Source organism: Scyliorhinus torazame, chromosome 11 (genome assembly GCF_047496885.1).
Source record: "Scyliorhinus torazame isolate Kashiwa2021f chromosome 11, sScyTor2.1, whole genome shotgun sequence".
Taxonomy (NCBI): Eukaryota; Metazoa; Chordata; class Chondrichthyes; order Carcharhiniformes; family Scyliorhinidae; genus Scyliorhinus; species Scyliorhinus torazame.
Genome location: NC_092717.1, coordinates 236,995,518 through 237,015,933, shown reverse-complemented (window position 1 = coordinate 237,015,933; position 20,416 = coordinate 236,995,518). Strand labels below are relative to the sequence as shown.

Sequence of the window (20,416 nt, the reverse complement as noted above, 5' to 3'; positions counted from 1 at the left end):
CTATTTCTCTGCCTTCCACTTTTCTCCTTACTGACTTTTGTTTCTATCTTCTCTTTACTACCCTCTGATGTCCTGCATTGGTTCCCATTCCCCTGCCACATTAATCTAAACCCTCCCCAACAGCGCTAGCGAACAACTCCCCGAGGGCATTAGTTCCAGTCCTGCCCAGGTGTAGATAGTCCGGTTTGTAATGATCCCACCTCCCTCAGAACCGGTTCCAATGTCCCAAAAATCTGAATCCCTCATTCCTGCACTATCTCTCAAAGCAACGCATTCATCCTGTCTATCATGTCATTCCTACTCTTACCAGCACGTGGCACTGGTAGCAATCCCACGATTACTATCTTTGAGCTCCTACCTCCCGAAATTCAGCATGTAGGACCTCATCCCGTTTGTGGAAGGTGGGCTGCTTTGTCCTGGATGGTGCCGAGCTTCTTGAGTGTTGTTGGAGCTGCACTCAGCCAAGCAAGTGGAGAGTATTCCATTACACTCCTGACTTCTGCCTTTTAGATGATGGACTGACTTTGGGGAGTCAGGAGGTGAGTTACATGCTGTAGGATTCCTAGCCTTTGACCTGCCCTGGTAGCCACAGTATTAATATGGCTAGTCCAGTTCAGTTTCTGATCAATGGTAACTCCCAGGATGTTGATTGTGGGAGATTCAGCGATGGTAATGCCATTGAATGTCAAGGGGCGGTGATTAGATCCTATCCTCTCTTGTAGGAGATGGGCATTGCCTGGCACTTGTGTGGTGCTAATGTAAGATGTAGTGGCATTGGAGGCAGTTCAGAGGATGCTTCCTCTTGTGGGGCATTCTTGAACGATAGGTCATAAATTTAAAACGGAGTTGAGGAGAAACTACTTCTCCAAAGGGCTGTTAATCTGTCGAATTCACTACTCCAGAGTGCAGTGGATGCTGGGACAGTGAGTAAATTTAAGGAGGAGTTAGACAGATTTTTAATTGGTAATGGGTTGAAGGGTAATGGAGAATAGGCAGGACAGTGGAGTTAAGACCGGGATGAGATCAATCATGAACGAACGGCGGAGCAGACCCGATGAGCCAAATGACCTAATTCTGCTCCTATCTTTTATGAATTTATGAGTGGGTTGGCTTATGAGGAAAGGTTGGGCAGACGAGGCTTATGTCCACTGGAATTTAGAAGATTGAGTGGTGACTTGATTGAAGTGTACAAGATCCTGCATGGTCTTGGCAAGGTGGACATGGAAATGGACTCACTCTCTTGTGAGTGAGTCCAGAACTTGAAAACATTAAAAAAACATTTTTTTTAAATTAGGGATTGCATTTTTAGGACAAAGTTGAGCTTTTTGTTTCTCAGAGAGTTGTGTGACTTTGGAACACTCTGCCTCAGAAGGCGGTGGAGGCAAGGTCATTGAATATTTTAAAGGCGGAGGTAGATATATTCTTGTCAGGCAAAGGAATCAAAGGCTAATGGAGTAGATGATAATGGGAAATTCAACACACAAACAGATCAACCATGATCTTCGCGAATGGTTGAACAGACATGATTGAATGGCGGAGCAGACTTGATGGGCCGAATGGCCTAATTCTGCTCCTACTTCTCATGTTCATAGGACCATCTATGGATTTAGTGGTTTCAAGTTTGAGGCCTTAATATCAGTTGCTATTCTTAACCTTTTCACCATGTAGCCCAACCATGTTAAATTGGAACTAGAGAGTTCTGGTGTATTAATATCAGTGCAAAACCATCCATTTGAAATGTACAAAACACTAACAGGGTTGGACAGACTAGATGCAGGGAAGATAATTTCCCCTCGTTGGGGAATCTAAAACCAGGGGACACAGTCTCAGGATACGAGGTAGACCATTTAGGACTGAGAGGAGGAAATTTCTTCACTCAAAGTGTAATGGATCTGTGGAATTCTCGACCACAGGAGACTGTGGAGGCCAAGTCACTGAATGTATTCAAGAAAGAGATAATTCTTTTGAGATTTTAATGACATCAAGGGATATGGGGAGAAAGCAGGAATATGGCATCGAGATTGAGGATCAACCATGATCATATTGAGTATCGGAGCTGGCTCAAAGGTCAAATGGCCTACACCTTCTATTTTCTATAGTTCTATTCTTCAAATGTAAACGAATAGAAACTTTTAAGTATACAGTCGTTGATGTATAAAATGTTGAGCATTCCGTCTCATTCTGAACAGAAATAATATGTATCATTTGGCTTATCATAGGCCTATTTTTAGAATAATCTTTATTAGTGTCACAAGTAGGCTTACATTAACACTGCAATAAAGTTACTGTGAAAATCCCCTCGTCACCACACTTACCCGGAGGAAACCCACGCAGACACGGGAAAAACGTGCAGACAGTGACCCAAGCCGGAATCGAACCCGGGTACCTGACGCTGTGGAGCAACAGTGCTAACCACTGTGCTACCAAGCCTTTTGGTAGACACTGCCCAAGGCCAAAGACAACCTGCTTCAGTTAGCCAGTAGTTGAATTAGTGGTTTATCACAGAGGATCAACAACTCGGATGCAGACTTAGAAATCTTGGGAAAGGTGGACTGCAGCCGATTGAGGAAGCTCAGACATGGTTTTCTGAACAGCTGGAAGACTTTGAACTTTTGTATCAGCTACTGGCAGCGGCTGAATTTGGAACAAGGAGACGGATTATATCTAAATACTGCCTAAATCATCAATCACTGCAGCTGCTGCCTCCTAAATTATTAGGCCACTTACTTTCAGGATTATTTGGGTGGGTTGGCCTTTACCATAGGAAATGGGTAGTGCAATGGAATTTTTTCTATCGCGGACTGATGATCAGTGATCAAGTTGTGTGCTATTATGTGTGCACCCAGTAATGGCTGTTTCGTGACATGTTTGTGAAGTTGTCCTGCTATTTCAAAACTAATGTTGCAACATTGGCCATACTTTCTGGCATTGTAACACAGTGTTGCTGTTTCTGGAAGTGTTTTATGAAGTCCATTAACTAAAGGCATCTTTCTCTTTTGTAACTCGGGTATTAAGTTGTCTTATTATCTTCAATCAGTTTTTTAAAAATAAAAATAGTTGGTTTAAATATATTAGAGTAAGTTTGCTTAAACTGCAATCTGTGTTTTTCCTTGTTCTTTGCAGTGGTTGGTCTGTGTTCTATTTTTAGGCTGTATTGCTTGTTGAGTATTGTTGACTTCCCTGTTAGTTGAGAGGAAGTGATTAATTTTTTATTAGTGTTAATCAATCTTCCATACAGAGAGCCAAGAGCAAAAGTGATGCAGGTAAAGTAGGGTTACAGCAAGTAAGGATAATTGAGCCAAGGTTTGCTGATAACATTACGTTGACACTTACATTTATACATCTGTCCTTTATTGTGTGAGCCTTTATTTTACATTTATTATTTAATGTTCATTCACAAGACCCACATGCTTTTTGGAAAACAAAGAAGTGAAAGGTGGCTGGAGGTTCTCACCTTGCAGTTAAGGAATTGAGAGATGGAAAACTGAGATGTTATAGCGCCACCGCTGATGGAGGGTGTAATTAAAGACTTGCAACTTTACTGGGGCACTTTCATGGATGCTTACAGTGAAATGGCTATTTCCAGCTGGAATGGAGATAATTGGGTAATACTCCATCCCCTTGTGGTGCTTCCTGGTGCCCTGGCTGTGGTTAGCACTGTTGCTTCACAGCGGCAGGGTCCCAGGTTCGATTACTGCATGGTCTCTGCCTGTACGGAGTCTGTGCGTTCTCCCCATGTTTGCGTGGGTTTCCTCCGGGTGCTCCGGTTTCCTCCCACAAGTCCTGAAAGACTTGCTGTTAGGTGAATTGGACATTCTGAATTCTCCCTCCGTGTACCCCAACAGGCGCCGGAGTGTGGCGACTAGGGCATTTTCACAGTAACTTCATTGCAGTGTTAATGTAAGCCTACTTGTGACAATAATAAAGATGATTATTATTATATTTATCCCTGAACCATCATCACTTCAAAAACCCCCCAGAATATCTGGCCAACATTAGATTGCTGTGTGAGAACTTGCTGTGAGCAACTTGAATGCACAACTTTCCTCCGTTACAACAATGATTACACTTTAGAAAGCACTCCATTGGCTATAAAGCACTTTGGAAAGTCCTAAGCTGATGTAAAGTGCTCGATAGATATACAGTCTTTCTTTCAATCTGCAGAGGCAAAAATCTGCGGTTTCAGTTTGTCGGGGGAATGATGTCCACTTGTAGAAAGCGTTTGAACGCTTCATCAAAATAAGCTAAAATTCTCAATTCATTGGTGTCAACCAATTGAGGGAGACAAATTGTACCATCACCTCCTGCAACAACCATTTGTCATCTCCAGAAATGCATTGTTTTCTCAGTGCAGCGCTGGACTGGAGAGTCATTCTTCAATATGTGCACACTATTTAATATCTGCTCAACATTTTTTGGATACTCTGATTTTATAATTAATAAGAAATCCAAGTGTTATTTTATAATTGGTGGCAGACATCATTTTGGTGATGAGCTCATCAGGATGTTTGGTGTCTTCAAATCATGCCGATAAAAATGTATAACCGTAGTTTGATTTAAGTGATTTTGAGGCACTTAATTTATTGTGATAAGTTCCTGTGAATGATCGACCGAAAGGGGAATACACTCGAGTTTGTATGCAGGTTTGACAGGATCCTTTAGATATGCAGATTTATTTCTGGAGTTCATTGAGATAAAACTGCACTTGCAACCAATGCAAAATATAGCATGTTTCTTGTTGTAACCTGCTAAATTGTGCTGTAGGTTTGTTTTGAAGAATATTGGCTTCCAATTCCATTACTGAGTGAAAGTTGGTTGACAAATCATTGCAATTTCCCTTGAGTAATTCAAATATTGGGCTCCCTACTTATCTGTAGATATGCGACTTTCAAAGTTGATTTTCAGGCATTTTGACTTTAAACCACCTGGAGCCTGAAGAGACCCTACCCCAGAAAAATACTAACTTGTTAGCTCATAAGTAGCTGATGGGTTTGAACCCTCAGTAAGAGAACAGCAGATATGTGAGACCTCCACAAGCATCATAGTGAGTAGCACATCTTAGCCAAGGTTATGTGGTTTCTGACACCCTTCCCGAAGACATTTTCTGCCCTTCGTTTCTTGTGGAGAAGAGTGTAGGATTGAAGGGTAGCAGTTAGAATTGCTCCTCAATTAACAGACAAAACAACGCAGTGTCTATTTCCTCTTTTTAAACTTAGTTATTTAGTGTAGTTGTAACCTAATTTATGGGTGGGAAGCTCGGGGTTGGATAGTGTACTGGTTGTATATGCTTAAAAGTATTACCTTCCACTGACTACAATGGACAGTAAAATTGAGCAAGATTATTGCGCCTAATGGTGACAGCTTCCACCTCGAAAGGTTGGATTAAAATTGGCCTCTATGTGTGCTGCAGCACGGATCCTTATTGAGGTAGATTAATTATTCAGCAACATGGTGCATATTTGTCTCCTGAAACACTGAGGGGTCACCCTTGGGTTTATTGTGGAGTACTGGTCTTTGGCACAGGCCCAGAAGAACTATGTAGCTGTGATTGACACAGACTTGTGAGAAGGCGCACACTGGTCTGGGAGTGATTCTCACTGCTTTTGGAGAGCTACTTGACTCCTTCTATCTGTCTCTTCCCATCAAAGTCTAAAAGCTTAGCGCCTATCAGTGTCAAGAGTGGTAACTGCAAATCAATTTACTGCATTACAACATGTTGGAATGCTGCATTTGCAATGTTTTCCAGTTTACGAAAACTGCAGTATTTCAAAATGTTGACTGCTCTTTGTGAAGTTATTAAGTATTTCAAGTTAAAATTCTCTCCAGTGGTCCTGGAGGACACATGGTAGAATACCTCAACAGTGAGCACGAACATCAATTAGGTATCACAGTACATTGTTTAAGATAATACGCATCAATATTTTTAGTATTTTGGGAAACCAGTCTTAAGTTGCTTCTATTTTCCTACCATCTACACCAATTTACATAACAGAAAAATGCACTCAGTTGAGTTGTTTGCTTCATGTTGTGGGTGGATGAGTGAATTACAAGAGACTGCTGGTTGACAGCCTCAACTTTTTTTTTGCTAAAACCCAGATGTGGAAATTTAAATAATCGTTGTGTTCCAAGTATCTTGCTGCTGTAAAAGTTTATCTGCAGGTGGAAAAAATATGTTCTCATTCACCCTTCATACGCTGAATATCTAATTTTATTTTCTCAAAGCTTTATAGAATTGTATGGTTCTCTCGACTGCAATAAAGCAGGATGAGGATAAAGAACAACTTTCGAACTCTTTAGGGAGACCATATTTGTTCCTTTATTGGCGGTCTTTGCAGAATTTAATTTTCCCCACATTTAGGCTTTTCCTTTGACCGCCGAGCTGGAAATCCATCTCCTGACATTACAGCTGGTAGCAGAATTGGCAATTATTGTACCCTTTGAGGATTGCGCACATATTTCTGAAATGCAGATATTTGCAAGGTTTTAACAAACACAATCAACAAATAAGTTGTGCTGCATCATCGATGTGTCTTTGTGGAGTGGGAGGTTGGTACTGAGTGAAGGTGACTGGTTCTTCCATAAAGAGGACTCTGTTCCAAAGTGAAGAATATTTTTGGACATTCTTGCAACAAGAACAGGAGCATTTTGCTTGTTCTACTTCTTTGCAGCCAATGGCGCGTGCCAAAGGGACAGATTTAAAGATGGGGAGAAAAAATACTTTACAGGAGGGGGACTAAATGACTCAACAAAATATCTATATTGATTGCAAACATTTTTCAAATTTTATTTGAATTTACGGCATTGGAATCCTCAATGATTTTTGCAGATGTTATATAATGAAAATCAACTGCATAAATCTGTTGCAGACATTCGGCCCTCAAACGATTAAAGCTAATGATCTTTAACAGTTTCCTCACTGTTTATACCCTTTTCCTCAACACTTACCCAGTAAGATTTCATCAGCCCTTTGAGCACTGAATTCCTTCGAACTTACAGTATTTGAACATATGTTCAATCATTTAATATATATTTGGGTAATATTCTGTGAAATTACCTTGGATAATGGAGTAAGAAAGCACAACACAACAGATTATAGAGCTTATTATTCAATTTGGTTTAAATATGACAAATGATTTAAAGGTATCAGGAGATTCTATTGCCCATTTAGGAATTCAACTATTATTCATTATACTTAAGAGCATTTCTTGCTGTTCCACATAATCTTATTTTGAGAACTGCAGTTTTGTATGTGGGGGTAATTTGAAACCATTTGCACCTTCCCATTTCTTCACCCCTTCCATGGTCCAACACGGAAAAAAGCTTACCTAAACCTTCAATGCTTTCAGTACTTCATGCTATATTAATATGATGTGTGATTACTGTCAGTGAGGAAGACAAAATGCAGTGTTCTTGCAGGTGGTGTTGCTTTATTTCTTCAAATATCTGCAGCAAATTGAATAGGGAGTTAGTCCCACGTGTGCGGTTAGTTTGAGTACGTGTCATGTCTGGACCTTCCACCCTGGGATGCATGAAATGAGAACTTAAACTGCTTGCCTTTGATTGAGAAACACAATTGGAGTAAAGCTTTTCCGTTGCACCCTTGGGCTTGTTTGGAAACCAAGCACAGCTCGCTTCCTTCTCTTTCTGGAAACCAGGCAACAGAATGAACAGCCCAAGCACTGAGATTTCCCCAAAGTCGAGGACATTATTGACCGTATCATGTGGTTATGTCAGCTGACACAATGTCCCATGCCCTTCATTAAACACAAAGTATTCTCCTCTACTAACTCCAAGTCGTCAGTGACTAACAATGTAGAATTCCAGAGCCAGCAGTTATTTGAAGGTGAGGGCAGAAAGTTACGATGGCTGCTAGGACAGAGTTATCTATGGGATATAATAGAAAATCATGGTGATGCTGGCACCATTTTAGACTCAATGGGCGAAATTCTCCGTTATCGGCGGAAACTCCGCCGATCGGCGCAAAAAACGGCGCAAATCCCACTTGCGTCACGTCATAAAAATGGGCCGATAGTCTGCGGCCCGAAATGGGCTAGCAGCGACGTAACGGGATCCGCGCTTGCGCAGTGGTTCACGCCGTGCAGCGTCATACGCGCTGCACGGCGTGACGGCTCATAAGGCCGCGCAGCTCCCCCCCCACCCGACCGGAACAGCCGACCGCAACACCCGACTTGATGGCTGGCCGTCGCTCAGCCCCGAGGTTCGAGTCACGCGATGTGGAGGCGCTCCTGGATGCGGTGGAGCAGAGGAGGGACGCCCTGTATCCCGGGCACGGCCGCAGAGTTGCCCCACGCCACAGCCGGCGTCTGTGGAGGGAGGTGGCAGAGGCCGTCACCGCTGTGGCCCTGACACCACGGACAGGCACCCAGTGCCACAAGAAGGTGAACGACCTCGTCAGAGCAGGCAGGGTGAGCGTCCCCCATATCCCCCATATCCCCTCTCCCCCAAATCCCCCCCTCCCCCATATCCCCCATATCCCCCCTCCCCCATATCCCCCATATTCCCCCCTCCCCCATATCCCCCCCTCCCCCATATCCCCCATATTCCCCCCTCCCCCATATCCCCATATCCCCCCTCCCCCATATCCCCCCTCCCCCATATCCCCCCCTCCCACATATCCACCCTCCCCCATATCCCCCCTCCCCCATATCCCCCATATCCCCCCTCCCCCATATCCCCCATATCCCCCCTCCCCCATATCCCCCCTCCCCCATATCCCCCCTCCCACATATCCCCCATATTCCCCCCTCCCCCATATCCCCCCTCCCCCATATCCCCCATATCCCCCCTCCCCCATATCCCCCATATCCCCCCTCCCCCATATCCCCCATATCCCCCCTCCCCCATATCCCCCCTCCCCCATATCCCCCATATCCCCAAGTGAATCCAGCCCTAACCTTAACCTCTGCAATGCACGCGCAACCGATGGCGTGCATTCATATACCTGCCTAACACTGTTGCCTTTTACCCCTGCCACCACCCCCCCCCCCCCCCCCCCCAGGAGAAGCGCGCACACAACAATAGGGAGCATGTGAGGACTGGAGGAGGGCCCGCTGATGAGAGGCCACTGACCGTACACGAGGAAAGGGCCCTGGAACTGGCTGGCGGACCTGACGACCGGGAGGTTGCTGATGCAGAGGTCGGGGCCCCACGAGCAAGTGAGCCACCAACAGCCCGTCCCCATATCCCCCCTCCCCTATATCCCCCTCTCCCGTATCACCTGATCACTGCCTGATGTCTAACCATGCATGCTTCATTGTGTATCGCAGGACCAAACGTCCAGGCACCCATCCCCGCAGATGCACACCGCCCGCAGGATGCCCCTCGGAGACCACGGGAGACGGAGAGACCCGAACCCTCCAGCATGCGACGCCCGCAGGATGCCCCTCGGAGACCACGGGAGACGGAGAGACCTGGAGCAACAGGGAGACGACACCCCCGTCACGTGCGGGAGCGACCACCCAGCGATGAGGGGGGCAGCCACAGGCCCCCGTCACATCCGAGCCAGGACACCACTACCCAGGACACCACTATCCAGGACACCCCTACCCGGGACACCACTACCCAGGACACCCCTACCCGGGACAGCACTACCCGGGACAGCACTACCCAGGACACCCCTACCCGGGAAGACGAAATACCGGACAGTGACTCAGAGTGGATGGGTGGAGACGAACCCCCACCCCAAAGTGCCATGGACTCAGAGTGGGACGAAGAGCACGACACAACGCCACTGCTGTCACCAACACCCTCCACCATCGCAGAAACACTCACCACGGTTGGGCACTTTAGTGATGAGGCGTCTGGTACACTCACTGGTGCGCACAACACAGCCGTCCCGGTACAGCAGGTGGAGGTAGGAGCAGCAGAGGGACCGGGCGGTCGGAGGGCAGCCCAGGCCAAGCGAACATCTGCCGCCCAGATGGATCCCGGGTTCCTGCAGTTACCACACCCACACATAGATCCGATGCAACCACCGACACGGAGACGAGCGAATAGGGTGACGGGTGGCTTGCGGCGGCTGCGGTCGCAGGTGGAGGAGTCCACCCGCGTCCAGGAGCTGGGAGTGGTCCCGGTCATGCGTGCCACCCAGGCTGACACCGCACGGGTGGCGTCCGCGGTGGAGGCAATGGGTGCGACGGTGTCAGACATGGGGAACGGTTTGCGAGGCCTGGGGCCTTCCGTGCAGGCGGCGTCTGTGGCCCAGGAAATGGCTGCCCTCTCACAGGAGGCCATGAGCCAGTGCCAGCGCCAGATGGCAGAGGCGCTCAACGCCATAGCCCAGTCTCAGCAGGCCATGGCCCAGTCTCAGCAGGCCATAGCCCAGTCTCTGCAGGCCATGGCCCAGTCTCAGCAGGCCATCGCTGAGGGCATCGGCGCCAGTGGCCATGTGCGAGCTGGCGTCGCACTGTCGCAGACAGGGTTCGACAACCCCCTGGGCTCCATGGCTGCAAACCTGCAGACCCCTGTCGATACCAGCACGGGCCTCCAGGACTGGCAGCGCCAGATGTCGGGGGCGCGTCGGATGGCCAGTCCGTTCGCATCCCCCACCCATGTAGAGGCCTGGGGGCCATCGGGCACCCCGAGGGAGGAGGAGGTGGTGTGGTCCATCCCGGCTCCCTCTGTAGGGGAGGTCCCGGTACACCGCGACACCTCGGACTCCCCCCCTTCCGTCCCAGGTGCATCGGGTGGGCAACGGGCAGGACAGGCTGGCAGCTCGCCATCCCAGTCGCCCGGGCCGCAGCCTGGCCCATCTAGGCCAGGACGCCCCAGGAAACGGCCGCCAAAGGGATCCAGTGTCAGAGGGCAGGAATCACAGGAGTCCACCTCCAGTTCTGCTGTACCGTCTGGGGAACCACGTAGACGTAGTCAAAGGGCCCGTAAGGCCAAACAATTAGACACTGAGTAAGTTGGCACGGGTGCAGGGCACAGATGAGTTTTAGGCGCTAGGGCACGTGCATGAACTCCTTTGGTTATTAAAGTCAATGTTACACCTACCGAAGCTGCCTTTATGCTCTGTCCAAAGTGTGCGGGGGTGTCATGTACGTTGAGCGCAAGTGTGTGTGTGAGGGGTGGTCTTACCTCAGCCCCAGGTGAGTCTGCCCCCTTCCCCCTGGGCCGCCATCAACATCCCCCGGGCAGAGGACGGGACCGTGCGCTGCAGTATCACAGCCGCATGCAGGGATGGTCCGGGTGGATGGTGGTACTGTGGCCATGGGTCAGACATAGTCCAACGATGTAGAGCCAGGAGCTCATCGGAGGCGGGCTGTCATCATTCTCCATGGCCTGCGATAGACACGCGTCCACCCGCAACTGGGTGAGCCCGGCCCGTTGTGCCGCCGGTGGATCGGCAATTGGGAGTGGGGGGGTGGTGTGCATGCGGGTGGGGTGTGTGGGGTTGGGGAGGGGGGTGATGGTGCTGGGTGGATGGATGGGTGGGGGGTGTGGGTGGTCGGCTGTTGTCATGGTGTGCGGTCTGTGGCCATACTACCCGATTCCCACGCCCATCTAGTCAGTGAAGCGGGCGTCTATCAGTCTGTCCCGTGCCCGCTGGGCCAGCCGGTAACGGTGGACAGCCACCCGTCTGTGTCTACCCCGTCTGCCCTGACCATTGCCCCCATCCCCCTCATCTGGGGAGGACTGGGCCTCTTCCTGCTGCTCCTCCACTCCGCCCTCCTCTGCCTGCGGCACATCGCCCCTCTGCTGGGCTATGTTGTGCAGGACGCAGCACACCACAATGATGCGGCCGACCCTATCTGACCGATACTGGAGGGCGCCCCCAGAGAGGTCCAGGCACCTGAAACGCATCTTCAGCACGCCAAAGCACCTCTCGATCACTCCCCTTGTCGCTACATGGGCATCATTGTAGCGGTTCTCCGCCTCATTGCGTGGCCTCCGTATAGGCGTCATCAGCCACGATCGCAATGGGTAGCCCCTGTCGCCCAGCAACCAGCCCCTCAGCCGGGGATGGCGTCCCTCGTACATGCCGGGGATGGATGACCGCGACAACACGAATGAGTCGTGTACACTGCCTGGGTAACGGGCGCAGACGTGCAGGATCATCATGCGGTGGTCGCAGACCACCTGTACGTTCATCGAATAGGTCCCCTTCCTATTAGTGAACACGGCCCTGTTATCTGCAGGTGGCCGCACGGCGACGTGCATCCCATCGATCGCGCCCTGGACCATGGGGAACCCGGCAATGGCAGAGAAGCCCACGGCCCGGGCATCTTGGCTGGCCCGGTCCACGGGGAAGCGGATGTAGCGGTGCGCCATGGCATAAAGGGCATCTGTCACTGCCCGGATGCACCGATGCACCGATGTCTGCGATATGCCGGACAGGTCCCCACTCGGTGCCTGGAATGACCCCGTTGCATAAAAGTTCAGGGCCACCGTAACCTTGACGGACACGGGGAGAGGGTGTCCCCCGCCAGTGCCACGCGGTGACAGGTGTGCCAGCAGGTGGCAGATGTGTGCCACGGTTTCCCGGCTCATCCGGAGTCTCCTCCTGCATTCCCGGTCCGTGAGGTCCTGGTATGACTGCCGGGGCCGGTACACACGGGGCGCCCTCGGGTGCCTCCGTTGCCGTGGGGCCGCGACGTCCTCCTCCCCCTCCTCGTCCTGTCGGTCAGGTGTCCCTCCAGCCTGGGCGGCTGCCGCCTGCCCCTCTGCGGCAGCCTGCGCCGCCTCTCTGGCACGCTCCTCCTCCTCCTCCTCCTCCTCCTCCTCCTCATCCAGGGCAACATAGACATGAGCGGCTGCCACCACGGCGGCCAACATCGCTGGATGATCTGAAAACATGACGACCTGGTGGGGGGGAGGGGAACGACGACATGTCATCATTGCCCATATCCCCTCCTCCCCCCAGCCAGGTGGCATGGACCGCATGGGTCCAACTGTTGGAGGCTGGCACCTGGCCAGGTGGACCAACTCATTTGCCCTCCCATCACCCACCCCGGCACGGACCCCCCCCCCCAACCTCCACCCCGGCACGGACCCCCTCCACAACCCCCAACCTCCACCCCGGCACGGACCCCCTCCACAACCTCCACCCCGGCACGGACCCCCTCCACAACCCCCAACCTCCACCCCAGCACGGACCCCCTCCACAACCTCCACCCCGGCACGGACCCCCTCCACAACCCCCAACCTCCACCCCGGCACGGACCCCCTCCACAACCCCCAACCTCCACCCCGGCACGGACCCCCTCCACAACCCCCAACCTCCACCCCGGCACGGACCCCCCCCCCCAACCTCCACCCCGGCACGGACCCCCTCCACAACCCCCAACCTCCACCCCGGCACGGACCCCCTCCACAACCTCCACCCCGGCACGGACCCCCTCCACAACCCCCAACCTCCACCCCAGCACGGACCCCCCCCCCCCAACCTCCACCCCGGCACGGACCCCCTCCACAACCCCCAACCTCCACCCCGGCACGGACCCCCTCCACAACCCCCAACCTCCACCCCGGCACGGACCCCCTCCACAACCCCCAACCTCCACCCCGGCACGGACCCCCTCCCCAACCCCCAACCTCCACCCCAGCACGGACCCCCCCCCCCCAACCTCCACCCCGGCACGGACCCCCTCCACAACCCCCAACCTCCACCCCGGCACGGACCCCCTCCACAACCTCCACCCCGGCACGGACCCCCTCCACAACCCCCAACCTCCACCCCAGCACGGACCCCCTCCACAACCTCCACCCCGGCACGGACCCCCTCCACAACCCCCAACCTCCACCCCAGCACGGACCCCCTCCACAACCTCCACCCCGGCACGGACCCCCTCCACAACCCCCAACCTCCACCCCGGCACGGACCCCCTCCACAACCCCCAACCTCCACCCCGGCACGGACCCCCTCCACAACCCCCAACCTCCACCCCGGCACGGACCCCCCCCCCCAACCTCCACCCCGGCACGGACCCCCTCCACAACCCCCAACCTCCACCCCGGCACGGACCCCCTCCACAACCTCCACCCCGGCACGGACCCCCTCCACAACCCCCAACCTCCACCCCAGCACGGACCCCCCCCCCCCAACCTCCACCCCGGCACGGACCCCCTCCACAACCCCCAACCTCCACCCCGGCACGGACCCCCTCCACAACCCCCAACCTCCACCCCGGCACGGACCCCCTCCACAACCCCCAACCTCCACCCCGGCACGGACCCCCTCCCCAACCCCCAACCTCCACCCCAGCACGGACCCCCCCCCCCCCAACCTCCACCCCGGCACGGACCCCCTCCACAACCCCCAACCTCCACCCCGGCACGGACCCCCTCCACAACCTCCACCCCGGCACGGACCCCCTCCCGGCACTCCCCCGGAGCCCAGCCTACTCTAACCACCCCCCCCCCCCCCCCGCCGCACACACACACAAGCCGAGACACACCTCTTCTCAGGCAATCAGTCTGCGGCCACGCCATTTCCTGCCCAGAGCCAACCCCCCAGGCCGTCACTCACCTCCTCGCTGGTCGGCGTGAGCCTGGAGCACCGGGTCACGCCGATGAAAAGGAGGTTTGATTGACGTCGACGTGAACGGTCATCACGTCGACGGGACTTCGGCCCATCCGGAAGGGAGAATATCGGCAGGCCGAAAATCGGCTGCCTTGCGCAGGCCCGTGACATTCTCCGCGGCAGCGGCGCCATTAACGCCCCGCCGACTTTTCTCCCTTCGGAGACTTCGGCGGGGGCGGGGGCGGGATTCACGGCGGCCAACGGCCATTCTCCGACCCGGCGGGGGGTCGGAGAATGACGCCCAATATAATGAAAACAGTTTTACATTTGATATACAACACAGAAACAGGCTATTTGGCCAGACATAAGAACAGAAGAACTAGGAGCAGGAGTAGGCCACCTGGCCCCTCGAGCCTGCTCCGCCATTCAATGAGATCATGGCTGATCTTTTGTGGACTCAGCTCCACTTTCCGGCCCGAACACCATAACCCTTAATCCCTTTATTCTTCAAAAAAACTATCTATCTTTATCTTAAAAACATTTAATGAAGGAGCCTCTACTGCTTCACTGGGCAAGGAATTCCATAGTCCATGCTGGCTTTTATATTCCAATTCACCACCTCCAGTCTTCCCTCATCTAATCCTATTAGTATAACCCTCTATTCCCTTCTCCCGGATAGGTGTATCTAACCTCCCCTTGGACATATCTGTACTATTTGCTTCAACCACTCCCAGTGGTAGCAAGTTCCACATTCTCCTAACACTCTGGGTAAAAGCGCTTCTTCTGAATTCCTGATTTGATTTCTTGGTGACTCCCTTAGATTTGTACACAGTACAGGTAAATGAACGTCACATATTTACTTAATGAAAATCCACCACCATTCAAAAAACATTGCTGTCTTTCTATTTTTATTCATGATGTGGGTGACACTGCCAAGGCCAATAGTTATTGCCCATTCCTCATTGCCCTTGAGGTACAACTGAGTGGCTTACTAGACCATTTCCGACAGCAGTTAAGAGTCAATTACATTGCTGTGGATCTCAAGTTAACTACCAGGTAAAGATGACAGATTTAAAGGACTTTAGTGAAACCAATGGGCTTTACAACAATCTGCTGGTTTTATGGTCATCATTACTGATACTGCATATTTATTCAATCAATTGTGTTTAAATCCCCCAGCTGCCATCATGGGATTTGAACTCGTGTTTCCAGGTTATTACTCCAGGAACAAACAGACAGACAGTGCTATCATTCCCCACAGGTCTTTGTTACCAAAGCGCCTGTCACAGCACATACACTTGCATCCTATTTGTTCGCCAGTTTTTTATTCGTTCATGGGATGTGGGCATCACTGGTTAGACCAACATTTATTGCCCATCCCTAATGCTCTTGAGAAGGAGGTAGTGAGCTGTCACCTTGAACTGCTGCAGCCCATGTGGTGTTGGTACATGGAAGGGAGTTCGAGGATTTTGTCCCAGTGTTAATGATGGATCGGCGATATATTTCCAAGTTATAATGGTGTGTGGCTTGGAGGGAACTGGCAGGCGTTGGTGTTCCTATGCATCTGCTTGTCCTTGTCCTTCGAGTTTGGAAGGTGCTCCTGAAGAAGCCTTGATGAGTTGCTGCAGTGCATCTTGAAGATGGCACACACTGCTGCACTGTGCATTGGTGATGGAGGGAGTGAATGTTTAAGGTGATGGATGGGACATCTATCAATCGGGTTGCCTTGTCCTGGATGTGTTGAGCTTCTTGAGTGTTGGTGGAGCCCTACTGATACAGGCAAGAGGGAAATATTCTATCATACTCCGGACTTGTGCCAAGTAGATGGTGGACAGGTTCTGGGGAAGCCGGCGGTGAGTTACTTTCTACAGTGTTCCCAGCCTCTGACCTGCTCTTGTAGCCGCAGTATTTAAATGGGTGGTCAAATTCAGATTCTGGTCAATGGTAACTCCAAGACGTTGATAATGCAGGATTCAGGGCTGGTAATGGAAGAAGAAATGGTTAGATGCTCTCTTCGTGAAGATGGTCATTGCCTGGCACTTGTGTGAAGCAAATATTCCTTGGGAGCAGTATTTTGACTTCATCAGAGACTTTTTTGAGATATTTCCCTCAACAGTGTCCAACCACCAAACCCATAGAGTGTCCCTTGGTGTCTCAGGGCACAGACAACATCCATGGTAGTAACAGTCTTGGGTTTAATGTGTTCAGTGTGGATGACTGGGTGCCTGATGATATTTTCCTGGAAGACCTTGAGAACCCTGTGGGTTTCCTCGTAAATGAGGCTGGTGATGCGTTTGACGCCCCCAAGGTGTACGGCGAGATTCCCCTTGGAGGGGTTTCTGGTACCGTTTAGCACTACCTTTCCTGAGACCTTTCCCGCCTTTGCCTCTACCTGACATCCCACTCAGAACCTAAATTTCTTTGAGAATGTTGCTCCTAACTACAAGGTGAACGAGATCCACCCCTGTCTGATCTCTAACCGTACCGACCCTTCTGGTCTCCAGCCGAGATGCGGTTAGTGGTTGCTTGCCCCCTGTCATGATAACCTGTTGAAACTGCCCGTTATTGGGTGGCATTACCCTCTTCTTCAAGCTTTGTTCCCCATACAATGTAATTGGTGTACTCATGGTGCTTAAGTGCATCATTTTATTAGGTAACCAAAAACTAATAACTGAGGGAGGAATTGGTCAAGAAACATTTTAACACTCTGCTTTTTGGCTATTTTACCTGCAAACAACCAATGATTAACGTTATCAAGCATAAGCTGTGCAAATATGGGTTGCGAAAGCACAGCCTTGATGACTCATTTTTACTTACTGATCAGAAATACAATTACCCACTTGATTTCCAATTAGCCACATGTGCTGACTTATGTATTGGATGGCATAGAGATGGAAGCTTCAGCTTTGGCTCGTGGCATCATTGAACATGCACCCTTGCAGCAAACAAGATCTCTTTCGAACAGAATCTAAAACTAAAACTAATAAGTTGGTCATTGACTTCAGGAGGCAAAGTACACTCCCCTGTCTGCATCAATGGTGCCGAGGTGGAGATGAAATGAAAAAATGAAAATCGCTTATTGTCACAAGTAGGCTTCAAACAAAGTTACTGTGAAAAGCCCCTAGTCGCCACATTCCGGCGCCTGTTCAGGGAGGCTGGTACGGGAATTGAACCATGCTACTGGCCTGCCTTGGTCTGCTTTAAAAGCCAGCGATTTAGCCCAGTGTGCTAAACCAGCCCCTATTATGGTTGACAGATGGTTGACAGCTTCACATTCCTAGATGCGCAAATCACCAACAATATGTCTTGTCAACCCATGTCGATGCTACGACCAAGAAAGCACAACAATGCCTAACTTTCTCAAGAAACTAAGGAAATTTGGCGTGTCCACACTGACTCTTACCAATGCACCATAGAAAGCATCCTATTTGGCTCACTGCAGCCTGGTATGGCAACTGCTCAGCCCAAGACCGTAAGAAACTACAGAGAGTCGTGAACACAGCCCAATCCATCACGCGAACCCGCCTCCCATCCATTGACTCTGTCTACACCTCCCGCTGCCTTTTGAAAGCGGGCAGCATAATCAAAGACCCCTCCCACCCTCCTTATTCTCTCTTCCAAATTCTTCCATCAGGCATGAGATACAAAAGCCTGAGAACACGCACTAACAGATTCAAAAACAGCTTCTTCCCCACTTACCAAACTGCTAAAATGAGCCTCTTGTGGACTGATCTGATCTCTTCACACATCTTCTCTACTAAGTAGTACTGCACTCCTGTATGCTAAATCCAGTGCCTGTGTCTATGTATTTACATTGTGTATTTATGTATGCCTGATGTTTTTTCTTCATGTATGGAATGACCTGCCTGGACTGGACGCAGAACAATACTTTTCACTGTACTTTGGAACACGCGACAATAAACAGATCCAATCCAATCCAATCACAGTGCTTCTGATGCTGGGATGGACAGGAGAATTCTGCAATATAGTCAATCCGGAATTTCTAAGAATATCATTGTTTTCCGCATGTTGTACAATTTTGCTCCCCACCCTCCCTCACCAATCCCCTGCAAAACATTTCTCACTTTATCCTCTGACTGGAATTATCTTTATCCGAGGCATTTTTGAGAATGTTGCCACACATAACAACATGTGGAAGACCCGTCATTGAGCATTTGCTATTGAGGCAAATGAGTATAACCGTTTAGGATAATTTATGCATATGTATGATCTGTAATGTAGAACTTGATCTTCCCTATTAGAAAATGGATACATGTATTTATGCAACACACATACTAAACATAGAATTCTACTTCAGGCACATCATGAATGAAAGTGATTGGCTGTGAGGCAGATTCCCTATTCATCATGATTAATTGAACTTCATGATGCCACATTGAGAAGTTTTACACACAACATCTGCTCCCAAGGTGCCTTTAACTTGCAGTTTTATGTTTCATTTTGTACTTAAACAGATGGTGAATTGCATAGAATTTGAATCCAATGCCTGTGTTTCTGCGAACTTCTGAAAATCATCCTGTTTCAAGTATGACTTGCTTTTGGAACGGACGGATAGTCAGTCTCATAGTCTCCCTTACTCCAGCCCTCCCACAGATGATTCCTGCAGCAAGCAACCCCCCCCCCCCCCCCCCCCAATTTTACTTGGTTTCCCAAGACCAACATTGAACCCATGTGTGAGAAAGGATGCAGAATAGAGAGTTTGTTGATGAGAATGGAAAACTGATGTGCCATTTTGGGGAAATTGTAAATGCAGTGAAAGGGATTTGAAACCCTGCAGAAAGATGAATTTTGCTTCCTGCTTCCACACCATTACCTGTGGTGTCCTCCGAGGATCTAACCTTGACACCCCCCCCCCCCCCTTCCCCCCCTTGGTGTTACCATTCGAGAAATCAGTTTTGTTTCCGCATGTACTCTGTCATTGAAGCTTGTCATGATGTGGCGAGAGTAGAATTCTATTTTTGATTGCTTGTCCGAAATGATATCTCTAATTATTTGGTAAACTGAGCCCGTTGTCTTTGTTTTGTGCTCCCTAGCCACCAATTTCATCCCTCTCACTGGCTGTGGCTGGACCAGACTGTTCGTAACCTTGGTGTCATTTTTGACTTCAGAATAAGATTCCGATCACGTACCCATGACATCACGAAAACTGTCTATTTTCACCTCCATAGATCTGACTGCGATTTCTGCACTTATCCAATTCTGGTCTCTTGTGTATCCCTAGTTTTAAATGCTTTATTGTTGTTGACCGAGCTTTCAGTTGCCCCGACCCGAACCTCTTGAATTCTCTCCCTAAACCTCTCTGTTTCTCTTTTTTGCTTATAATCTACCTCAGGATTTTGCCAGCTGCCCAAACATTGCCCTTATGTTCCAGTGAAGCACCTTGGGTGTTTTATTGTGTTACAGGTGCTGGCTGGGATTTGCGTTCCCAAGTCAGGTACCAGGAGTTGGGACCATCCTGACTTCGGAAAAACTTGTCTGAATGAGTGGATCATCGCTGGAGGATGGTGGGGGATGGGGTGTTGCTTACAAAATCTGTCCCAGTTCTTTGGGTCTTTGCGCAATTCTTTTGTTAAATATTAGGCCCTCTAGTCCTTGCCACTAACTCTCGTTCAACACCCACCCATTCCCCATGACCGATACATGACAGCCCATTTCCACTTATCCCCTGTGGCCCCTCATACTCTCCATGCCAACTCATCCAGTATCCACCATGGGCCAACTTCAGGAGCCATGTTGAGATGAAATAAGTTCTAAATATGTTACAGCCTTTACTATATTGAAAAAAAGCCCCTTCAAAAACATTTAAATCCCCCAAGTATTCAATCTCTTCTAAAACCAGACTTTTGTCGAAGGCAACTAAACCTTTGATAAACTCTTTGAGCTATCAATCAAATTGTAAATTAAGAACGC

At 50.2% G+C, this 20,416-nt stretch overlaps 1 protein-coding gene and 1 pseudogene across 5 annotated transcripts in view; one reads left to right on the top strand and one right to left on the bottom strand.

Annotated features, from left to right (window-relative positions):
* LOC140385858 (intermembrane lipid transfer protein VPS13B-like) overlaps positions 1–20,416 on the top strand; it is a 1,311,478-nt gene that overhangs the window by 484,677 nt on the left and 806,385 nt on the right. The gene's annotated exons all lie outside the window — the stretch shown is intronic.
* On the bottom strand, positions 16,569–16,884 carry LOC140386073 (histone H4-like; annotated as a pseudogene).